Source organism: Charadrius vociferus, unplaced genomic scaffold (genome assembly GCF_000708025.1).
Source record: "Charadrius vociferus isolate BGI_N301 unplaced genomic scaffold, ASM70802v2 scaffold55, whole genome shotgun sequence".
Taxonomy (NCBI): Eukaryota; Metazoa; Chordata; class Aves; order Charadriiformes; family Charadriidae; genus Charadrius; species Charadrius vociferus.
This window is the reverse complement of record NW_009648444.1, coordinates 2,469,055-2,480,867: the sequence shown is the minus strand read 5'-3', so window position 1 is coordinate 2,480,867 and position 11,813 is coordinate 2,469,055. Positions and strand designations below refer to the sequence as shown.

General features: G+C 37.7%; 1 protein-coding gene across 1 annotated transcript in view; it reads left to right on the top strand.

Moving 5' to 3' along the window:
• GSTCD (glutathione S-transferase, C-terminal domain containing) overlaps nucleotides 1-11,813 on the top strand; it is a 72,572-nt gene that overhangs the window by 42,469 nt on the left and 18,290 nt on the right. The gene's annotated exons all lie outside the window — the stretch shown is intronic.

Below are 11,813 nucleotides of genomic sequence, written 5' to 3'. Positions count from 1 at the left end.
AGGAATTAACTGTTTCTCAGCAACACAGTAGCTGTCAATCAGTATCTTAGGCTTGTGAGAGGTAAAGAAACCATTTGATTCTTGTCTCGTCAGGTAGTGAAATCATCATCTGAAGAAATTTTGCAGAAAGTGAGCAGTCCCTGCCTCGCAAGCCTGGATGTTGCTGAGCTTTGGTGTAATATTGTGGACAGTTAAAACAGTGCACCTTTTGGGGTTAGAGACCTTTTTCCACATTTAGCACAGCAGAGGCTGCTTTTCCTTTTCCTTTATTCTTCCCCAAAAGTTTTATAGTCTTTCACTTTTTAAGGTTTGTGTTGATGTGCTTTCCTCCTCACATCTTACTCAAACACTTTGCTGTAAGTGATAGATGGGTTTGGGCACATAAGGAGTGGAAGATAAAGGCAAAAAGCAGCAACAGAGGAGGTGAGGTGAGGACAGGAGGTGTAAATTTAAAGGAACACCACTGCTGTGAAGCTGTTACAAATCTGTCTGCTGTACTGTGTTTGCTTTGATACCTGCTCTTTGAGCAAGATGTTTAGCACTCTTAGTACCTGTAATTGTATCCATTCCTAGAATCATAAGATATTCAGGTTGGAAGGGACTTCAGGCGCTCATGTAGTCCAGTAGGGTCGCTTATGAGATCTTGCAACTGCTCGTGAGTTCTGAACACACTGACTTTTCTTTATGGCATCTTGAACCTAAAGAAGTGAAGGTAAGGGAAAAAGGTGAAGGAAAAAAGAGAGAGGAGTGCACGAGAGGCAGTATATGAATAAATGTGAGAAAAACAAGAGTAAATGCAATGTCATTTTTTTCTCACAGTTCTGTTATGACACAGTGTTTGATATCTTCCTTGAAATCCCATGGTTGTATAATATTGCCTGCTTTCATTTTAAAACAAAATAATTCCCTAATCTTTGGGATTCTGGAAAAATAGCTTGAAAGTATGAATCTCAAAGGCTTCAGAATCAAAAGAAGGATGAACAGAGATTTTTCAGTTATCTTAAATGTGTAGTAGCTCAGAATTTTGGAACAAATCTAGTGTTTTGGGAGAGGTGCTGCTACATGATTTTTTTGAAGATTGCTGTTGGCAATATTATAATGTGAAAAACTTAGATGAGCATGTCTCTAACAAGCACATACTAGTGTGGATAACGCTCATTAATTTTGAGTATGTATAGAGGCTTCATAATCTAGTACAAAAAATTTAAAAAATAATGTAAATACTAGATTAGATGTGTGAAAATGGTGTTAGCTGTTTGTGTCTGGGTTGATTTTTGTTGAATATTCAGAAGATGAGTTTTGAAGATTAGCAATTGGAAAAAAACCCAAAACCTTTTATAAGTAGAACATAGTTACATTCAGGGGGAGCCCAGCATTGATTTTCATTTCTTTTTACTGGCTTATGTTGATCTTTATTTTTTTAAAGATTACTTATTCTTTTGTTGCTTAAAATCCTCTAATACAAAAAAGGAAGCAGGCCAAATTCCTGCTTAGGTTGTCAAAGGTCAGTTTTCATAGCTCTCTGACCTTTTTAGACTACACCAAGGTAGTGTATGTGAGATGAAGGGTTTTTTTTATGCCTGAAGTGATAAAGCTATTTTGCAAAGCTTGCCTTAATGAAGAGCAGATTGGTTAGTAAGATCAGGAGGGAGTCCTATTTAAAAAAACAATAAAATGTTCCCGTGGAGTTCAGTTGTCTTTCCTGTCCTTTTTATTATTATCCTGTATCTATAGATTTTAAACCATGCATTATAGCATTCTCTCTCCTACTCCCTTGACTATAGCTAAAATATCACATTTGATCATAAAAGCCTTTATATAGTAAAAAATAATACACGCTCTGAGGATTTCTTTTCTTGCCTTATCTATTGACTGAAAGTACATGCTATATGTTCTCCAGAAGGATAGTTTATAGGCTTTACTTGTGATGTTTGGGTTTGTTTTGGGTTTTTTTTGTGGCCCCTCGAATGTTAAGGCTGTTATTTTACACGTGTGTGCGTTAGTTAACTTCATGAATGCTGTTAGTTCTCTTAGACTTGCCAGGAACATCCAAGTGTGCAAAGTCTAGTCTCTGCAAAATGAAGTCTGATGCATTCTGAACTGTAAAGAGCAGAGCAGCTATATATTCTTAGCTGTAGTGAGGCTCCGGGCAACAAATGTTGGCTTTTGTCAACCCATTTGTTAGTCACACCTTCCTCAGAGGTTAGTTAAAACACAGACATAAAACAACGCAACTTTCTTGAAAATCTGATTATTGTTGTGATGAACTGGAAAAGTAAAGACACAAAGAAACAATGAAAATATGCAGTGATCTGATAGGAAAAGTTAAATAGACTGTATGCCTAGACAACTTAGTAGCCATTTTCTTCATTTGATAGGGATGGCTACTTTTAGAAATATATGAAGGTAGAATTGGCGTATGTACCTGTTACCTCTTTTAAAAAGTAAACATTTACATGCCCTTTTACCAGCAAGTAAAGGCATGTGGGGTGTTTCCTCATAGTTCCAGAATATGTTTTGATAAACATCCACTCAAGGAGATAAGAAGAAAAAAGGAGGGCGGGGGGGGTGTGGGGGGGTGTGTGTGCAAAAAAAAAAAAAAGAAAGCAGCACCTTCCTCTGAACTGTTTGGAAAAATGTGGCTGCTGAGGCTGCTGATTACTTCTTTTTATACAAATGCACTCTGAGCAGCAGGATATCTTTCTGTCTGCTTGTCGTGGTTTAGGCCAAATCAGCTACTGGGGGCCTGGGGGACCCCAGATGGGACCGACAGATGCTCTCCTCTACCCCTCTTCAAAGAGAGGGGCAGAGGAGGAAAAAGAGACTTATGAGTTTAGAATTAACTAAACTACTTTAATGAAATATTAATAATAAAATAAAAAAAAGTAATGACTTATATACAAAACTGTATCAAGCTCCCGAGATGACAATCACTGGCACTGGGGCAGTCCCAGGCTGAACTCGATGACGGACGGGAACTGGATTCTGGATGTGCATTCAGGATCGGGATCGCAGGCAAACGAACAGAGTCCTCCTCAGATGTCAGCCATTGCAGGAAGAGAGAGCCCTTTGATCCCTCAGCCTTTATACTGAGCATGAGGCAGATGGGATGGAATACCCTCACTGGTCAGTTTTGGGTCACCTGTCCTGTCTGCTCCTCCTTGCAGGTGGGACCCCACTATGCTTTTCTGCTTCCGACCCTCCAACGAGGCAAATAACAAAGTTGGTTGGCCTTGGGTGTTATAGCAATAAGTATAAGCAAGGTCCTCTCTGCATACCATGCCTGGGCATCAACTATAAACATAGGTCTTATCACTCTGAGAGAGTGAACATTGTCTGCACAATAGGCTGTTAATTTCAGTAGTTAGAGAGGCCCAGCTAAGAAGCGAAGTTACTGACCAAAATTTAAACAGGCCTATTATAAAACAAGTTATTTTATAAAATATTAGTAGTAAAAATAGAGGAAAATTAGGTTTTCTTCATTGCAAACTGATCTATAAAATGGTGTTTTCTGTGAATCTTTAGCTCATACTTTCATTCTCCGTGAGTGAATGGAGAGAAAGCTTAAAAGGGGGAAGAGGTGAGGTGAGGTGTGGAGAACAGTAACAGAAGCACAGCCTGTCAGGTAACATTGCTGGGGTTTAGTACTCACTTGCTCTGGTTTGCTTATGTCGGTGATAAAGTAGGATATTTCATGATAGGATTCATGCATTAAAATTCGGATGCAGAAGTAAGGAAATACTTATACAATCAGAACTATTTTTAATTTTTTTTTTTTTAGATGACCCAACTCAGTTACTTTTGAAATTAAATCAGTGGGAAAATGGTTTTAAGAGGAAATCAACCTAAGCCAATGCAGGAAGTCCAAGCTGAAAAGAAATGAGACACTGGTGTATTTCTAGTGTACCTATATTATATTAACTAATGTTGAATATCTACATTGTTTTTGCTTAAAATCTAATACTTTCATATATATATATGCATATATATGTACACATACATATGCGTATATATGTATTTTTTTCATATCCAATGTGTGCTTAGAAATATCAGAATAGCAATTTCAAAATGTAAAAGAAGACCAAATGAGTCAATAATAACCCCAAGCTATCTGATCTTGTATCTGATTGAACAAATGTTTTAGCCTCTAAACAAACACGACAATCTAATTGTAATAGAATTGGCCCCTATTTCTTTGAGAACTAAAAAATAATCATAGATTGTCTTGAGTCATCTATGTAGGAGACTAAGGAAGCAGCTGAATGCTCACCATAGATGCTATTCTGCTTTACTTACATTTTCTGTTAGGAATTGTTCAGCAAGCAATTTTTCAACTGGCTTGCAGGCTCCCTTTTCTATCTTAGAATTCTTTTAATATTATAGCCAGAATTAGGGAAAAGGATGGTTAATGTTGTCCCTTAGTGATGCAAGTAGTAAACCTTGTCTTCTAGTCTGTTTTTTGCATAGGAATTTATACCTGGTTAAATAGAGGAAGTGATTTACACTTTGAGGCCTTCAGTCGTAGAATCAGAATCGTCCAGATTGGAAGGGATCTTTAAGATCATTGAGTCCAACCATCGACCTAACATTGACAAAACCACCACCAAAATATGTCCCTAAGCACCATGTCTACCTGTCTTTTAAATACCTCCAGGGGTGTCAATTCCACCACTTCCCTGGGCAGCCTGTTCCAATGTTTGTTAACCCCCTCTGGGAAGAAAGATTTTCTAATATCCAATGGCTATATGGATAAGAAAACCTATAATAATTGCTACAAGCAGCCTTTGTAAGTACAAAACAATTCTGTTCTGTCCTAAAATGCTTTTTTGCTTTCTGGGACAGTGTCACAGTGCCTAGAGAAAGGCAAGGAGGAAGCTCAAGTGCATGTATACCATCTAAATGTGGAGTACAGCACTAGGACATGCTGAAATAAACAGTGAGTGAGACCTACTTCATATGGTGCAGTGTAGCACCTTACAGAGAAACAAGCTGAGGATCCCTAAAAGTAGTAGTAGAGACAAAGGAATTTGGGATTAACACTGCACTAACACGGCTGTTAGTGCTCAAAGAGCCAGTACAGTTGCCATCATCTTGTGTAACTACATCTTTCTGCTGCACCTTGTTAGATATGTCTCTTGAAAGGGCTTGAGCATATAGTTCATCCGGTGGTCTTTGGAGATCTCTGGCCCCTCTGTCTTTATGTCACACTACTTCTCTGAGTTTGTCTGCAGAGCCAAAAAGCATATGCTTTCCCCACCTGCCAACTGCCTTTTGGGTATGCTGTAGGAAGAAGGTCTTGGAAAGGCAAAAAGAGCAGAAGAATGAAACAGAAAAAAATTAAGGTTTAGTGTAGTTTTCTCTACGATAAAAGATGACATAGAGCCTTGGCTGCAGAATTATTTGATACTTTGTGATGCTTCAAAGTACGTCTTTTTTTGTTTCTGATGATTCTGTTCCCTGGCTTTCCAAAATGTGAATTAGATTCCTAGTCTTCATATGTTGCTGCAGGTAACACAACCCAGAAATATCTTCTCCATATAATGAAAATGCTGATTAAATACCTGCTTTAAAATTCTGTGAAGGTGTTCTGAGTTAAATGCTTCCATTTACTTTTTGATGAGAGTGATTTTATGACCAAATTCAGCAGATTTTGCATTTCTTGGGTATTTTCAGCCTTGCTTGTCTGTCTTTTTCGTATCTTCATAAGCTTGTCAAATTTAATATTACTATGTCAGATGACTTGTTTTAGCATTGGTCTGCATCAAAATTCCTTTTTTTGGTTGGACTCAAATTTATTTTTCACATTTAGGTGTTCCTGTAGTATTTTTCTTAGGAAAGGAAAGAAAGAGAATTCTTGAGATGAAGAAGCAAGACTGTTGCTAACAAGTTACTTTGTCCTGTATGTCAATGTAAAGTAGTAAAACAAATACACAAAATCCTTTTTCAAAACTACTCTGTATTAGAGGCCAGCCTTTAAATGCTGCATTCATGTCAGAGCTCAAAGTCTGACCCTTAGTAAAGGAGTACATTCTTTGTAAATAAGAGGCAGACTTCCAGTGACAAACACTTTTTAGTCCAGCATCCCTGGAAACGGCCAGACTGAATTATTTCATAATGCTATGCAACAATAAGGGAGTTGGACATAAGGAAAACAAGCCGGATGAGTGGAGGGCCAAGGTTAGTGTCGTTCTACAATCTAGACTGCCATGAGGAATCAGTTAAGGATGTTTTGTGGTGCTAATTGTTTTGCAGCTACTCTGGAGTAAGAGCCTGCTTTATTCCCGAAGCTGAAGCCATACTCTGAAGAATGTAACGTTTTGCTTTTAAATGGACAGATTTATTTCAATTAGGAGATATTCAAGTCCTGATACAGGATGTGGTCAGACGTCTCTCTCAACAGCACCACCATCTCTTCACGGTCCCCCACTTTTGAGTTGTACCCAAGTGTGAAAACCACAAACACAGCGTTTGCTGTATTGAATTCAAATACTGCTCAAAAAAGATAATCATCCTATTTGCATGCTCAAAGTTGCCTCCTTCCTTTGTTATGAAAATAGGGTGAGAGGGAGAATTAAGGCACACTTGCCTCTCACACAGCTTTTGGGCATGTTTGCCTTATGATGTAGTATGTATTTCAAACTGCGATTCAGCTGGGTCTTTAGCATGACATACTTGTAGATGATGCAGAGGCCACCTGGCCCATCTCTTAATACTTCTCCTCTGGTGTGGTCATGCAATAAGAGTGGGAAATGGATGTGGCTGAAAGCTAACAGTTCCCTTCTTGGGCGGGAGGGGAAGGGAGACAGGTCAGTGCAGTGAAAGGGGGCAGCTGGAAGGTGGCCCCCGGCTGGAGAAAGGGAGGGCAGATCTTCAGCTTTCATCACCGGCCCACACAGGTTGCATTAAAGCAGCTGAAGTTGAAGAAGAGTATTGTTCAAGTAACCAAGGTGACCACTGGGCCATAGCAAAGTTATTGTCCTTGCTAATTGTATTTATTGCAAGATTTGGCGGAGTTCTTTATAAGAAGGTATTATTATTTCTGACTAGTAAGAACATTTCTTTGTAAATAAATGTCAGCTGGGCTGGCATCCTTCACCTGTTTGAATTCTGCTTTTTCTAGCAGTTGCATGGGAACCACTATATTAATATGACAAATACTATATTAAAAAAGAACAAAACACCCATAATGCAAAACCGCAACAACCACCCCCCAAAACAGAAGCAAACAACCCTCCCGACCAACAGGTACCAAAAATAGTGTAGGAGGAGATAACATCATCAAAGTGAAGGAGATCAGAGCTGAGTATTAAGAAATAATTAGAATGTGCTAAATTATCATAAGGAACTAGAAGAAAAGTAGTACATTGGTTTCAGAAAAATGTGTTCAGCTTAGTATAAAATAATAAAACTGTCTCTTGGCTTCTGCTTTATAGTTACTGAGCCTTTTTGCTGTACTAAGATTCAATCAATATAGCAAAAAATATTCTCTACCTGAATTTCCATGAAAAGCAGACTCACATTATCATCTGAATTAATTAGCTGAGGCTTATGAAATACCTAATAGCAAGATACTTGTGCTAAAGTATTTTGCTATTAAATGGAAGTATGCAATTCTGCTATAAGGAATAGGAGAAGGCGTGTATTGTATGTTATATATATGGTTTGGTAGTTGTGTATTCTGTTGTACTGTGTCATGACTTCAGAGTTGAATAGGGTTAAAGTCTTAGAGATGATGTTTGGGTTTTGCTTATTTAAGGAAACTTTAATGGCTTTTCAAGTTTAACTTGAGAAATATGGAAGTATTATTTGAGGACTGAAGGATTATGTGAACTTGAACACTGACAAAAGGCAATGTAAAAATAAAGGGCTTTTTGCCTGCTGAAAAGTTGTATTTCTTTGTGCCAAAATGCAAGACCTCTAAGTGCCAAAGAGACTTCAAAGCTCTGCTTGACAAGGGCTGAATTAACAGTAAAGTTGGATTCATGAAGCTAAATACAATATTTTTGTTGTGACCGTTAATTAAAAATGAAAATAAAACTTTCTGGCACTGTGTGGCAATCTGTCAGTTGGGTTCTTAGGAAGGGAGCAAAGCATTTTGTGGGGGCCTTTCAGTGTGTTGTAGGAAAAGGTCACATTCTTCAAGGTTTTGCCTTATAGGGCTAAATTTCAAGCTACCTCCTCTCTTATTGTTCTTGAAGACAACAATTAGCATTGTTTACCGTCACAGGGCTTGAGCAATGCGAAGTGAGCTCTAGTGTTTTTAGACGCAGAAGTTTTAGTTGAATGTATTGCTTATTTGCTATAACGAAGGACTCCTGTGCCCAGCTGTGCTAACTAACATTCTCTATGGCCTATGTCATTGCTCGCTGTGTTTCCGTAATTCCAGCTACCGAGCTCAAAATACAGCGGTAGCCCAGACAAAAGACCGATTGATTCAAGCTTGGTTTTCTCCATCTTTTAAGGGAATGTATGTTACTTATTGTTGGCATAGTAAGGGAAGATGAAACCTTGTTTGTTGATAACCATGAAGAGTTAATTTTTAGGGAGTTCTTAAAGGCTAATTTTTTTTTTCAAGTATTTCTTATTAATTTAATACTCAGGAGGTCAATTAACTGGGTACTAAGTAGTGGTTCTGTTATTGCTACTGAAAGCTGTTATTTTACTTTTTGATTTTTAGTCACTCTAGGATCTATTTGCTGACTTTGCACAGTGTGAAAATTTGATGGTGTTTTTTAGGAGTTGTACTTGATATTAATAAATCCCAGACCTTATGGGAAAACCTTAGGGCTGGGGAATAAGATCAGAAAACTTGGATAGGGAAGTAAGCATTTGCATGCATGGATTTTTGTGCTGTTTGTGGCATGACAGGTGTGGTCTGTCCTTCAGTATTCTGGAGTAAATTAGCTCAGAATATTTGTGCTACTGCCTGTTGAGAGACAGGAATTGGAAACAAAACTGTCTGCCTGGTCCCTCTCGTAATTACGAAGATTGAAGTTGAAAGCGGATATAAGAGAGTGATACAAAAGTTACCAGGGGAAAAGGCATTTACAACAAATCCTATTAAATTAATTGCGGCGGTTACTTGAGCTCAGGAAGCCTTGAATGCTGAAGGCTTTCCCCCATGGGAGCTTGCAGAGAACCAACGCCTGTTAAAAATGAGTTACAGTGTAAATGAAGCCACCTAAGCTTATGAGGCAAATTTTGTTGCATTCAAACCCATTTTGGAGAACAGAGCTGACCTTTTATCATCAGGGTGTATTTCTGCCTCAGGGATTCTGTGTGCTTTGACTGTGTCCGGGTTAAAAGAGCAAGTCCCTGCTGAATTCTGTCAAACAAAAAGCTGTTTATGCTTTTATCATGCTTTTGGAAAGCCCGTTTTTCTGTTTTTAGTGGAACCTGAAATTTTATGTGAGTTAATTGATCAGGAGTTACGTCCCTGTTTCCTTCTTGCTATTTGTGCATCCTGCTGCTGCCCACTAGTTCTGGACCTGCAGTATCACAGGAGGCAGTTCATACCACAGTTAGAAGTGTGCCTGCAGTTTATAGAGGTAAGCCAAGCTGATTTTAAGCTTGAGTTTTACAAGGATAGGAACTGAATAGGTTTCTGGAAGGCTAGCTTGCGCTAAATGCAGAGCTGTCATAGCAGTGTTGCTGCCGGTGTCCAAACTGGGTTGTTTAAAGCAGGCTCAGATTTACTGAGCTGAGCCGGGGTCACACCTCTTACAGCTGTGTAATCATAGTCAGATGTAGATATTGTGCATAGACAGCTTGTAGTCGGCTTCTAAGGAAGGTGTATGTGTTGGGATGTCTGGACTTGCTTGGCTGCTCATTTGCTTATCAAATGATAGAATTCAAACGTGATTCGGTTTCTTGCTGCCTCCATAAAAGGGGAAGGCATCTGGTCATTTTTTGTTTTAAAGCAACATCTATTTCATTAAGTACTTTATTGGTTACAATTGAAATATTGAAACAAAACCAATAAGATCTGTTGATTGATGAAAACAAACCCAAGTAGTAGCCTGTATTATCAAGATAAAAGTCCCTGTTAATTGTGCCCCCCTTGCTACAGCTGTATTTCGGGTATGTGGGTTATGGCAGACAAATATAAATTATATTTCTTGATTCTTTTCATTTATTGCTCAGGTAGCCTCAATTACATTAAAGCTATGTGCAGGGCAACATCTACTTTTTAAAACTCAAACAATCCATTGTGATTGTGTGCGCGTGCATGTATATGCATACGCATACATATACATGTACATAGAGAACGTACTTGTGTGGTTTTTAGATACAGGATTTTCTAGGTGTTAATATCACAATACCTGTCTACCTAACAAATTGTAGGTTTGACCTCACAAGCTGAATTTGTAGCTCAGACACTGTGATAGCACTGGATTTTGCATATGCTGGAATGCCTGCATCTTTGATTGACTTCAGCTAGAACTGTAGGCATTGAAAACATTTGAATAATAGTTTCTCAAATGGAAACATGAAAATTAGAAGCAAGCTATGGAGCAGTTCACATAGATATTTCCCACACAAGGAATTAGGGTTTCCGGTATAGTCTTTCATAAAAGGTTTTTCCAAGGATCTGCTTATGTGAAAGAGATGATTTCTTAAAATGTATTTGTCATTTTACGTAATGTGGTAAAGGTTTCATATCCACAGTCCTTGTATACATTTTTGTCATTAGAAAGATTTTTGTCATTTTCTTTACGGTAAATTTCACAAAGTGTAAAAAATGTTTGAAGTGCAATAGTGGTTTTATTTTTATAAAATGTACTATTTTATACTTACAAAGCTGATAAGAAGTAAGGAGGTTGTGTTCAGTCTCTGAATTCCCATTAAGAAGTAGTACACATTTTACTATGTCACCATGCAGTGCAGTCACCTAGGAATATTTTTTTTTTAATGTCATTACTGTATTTTTTTAAATGACTGACTGTGCAATAACTGTGCAGCATGAACTCTGCCCTACTTCCTCTGCCTCCTGTTTTCATTTTTTCTCTTTTCTTTGCCCTGACAGTGTAGAACGTAGTACTTGAAAACTGATTTTTTTTTTTTTTTCTCATTCTACCCAGAGCAACATAGGGACAATTTTATCTAATGAGTTTGTTGAATTTGATGGATTATTTGTAAAGTGAAATGTTATTTACAGTAAAATATAAAACAAAGTAATAAATTTTCAGGATAGAGATTTAAACAGTAAACTGTATAATAAATGCAATTTATTATTATGATGATAAATGAATTGCTTTTGTAGTAACCAGGAAACTTCACTGATTTGTGGGTTTTATTCTAAAGTATTCATCAGTAGTGGGAAAAATGTATTTTTCATAGACAAAGTTAGTGAATTTAATACAAAACCTGAGAGTGCCCATACTCAAATATAATGTGGTACTCCAAGCAGAAAATATGTTCATATTTCAGAGAACACTAGCGTTGTTTGGTACACTTAAACCTCCTTCATGAAAACTCATTCAAGAGAGTTGTTTCATTACCTTTTTTCTTACTGTAAAGATGAGCTCGTGAATATTTTTACTGTCAATATCTATGTCAAACTCTGCTTTCTGGACAAACAAAAAGAGTATCAAATAGGACTGTCAGCCCTCTGTTAGCCCCACTGAGACAAAATGCATGTTTACAAATATGTAAGTGCTGACTGAACTAATTCATCATATCTGAAGCAACGGTATGTTGGACTTTACTGAGCACATTTGAAAGAAATTAATAATTTTTCCGTTTCTAGTTGTGTTACAGATGTGATGGAAAGCCAGACTGAGCTACACAGGAGTAGCCGCTTTGAGAAGTAC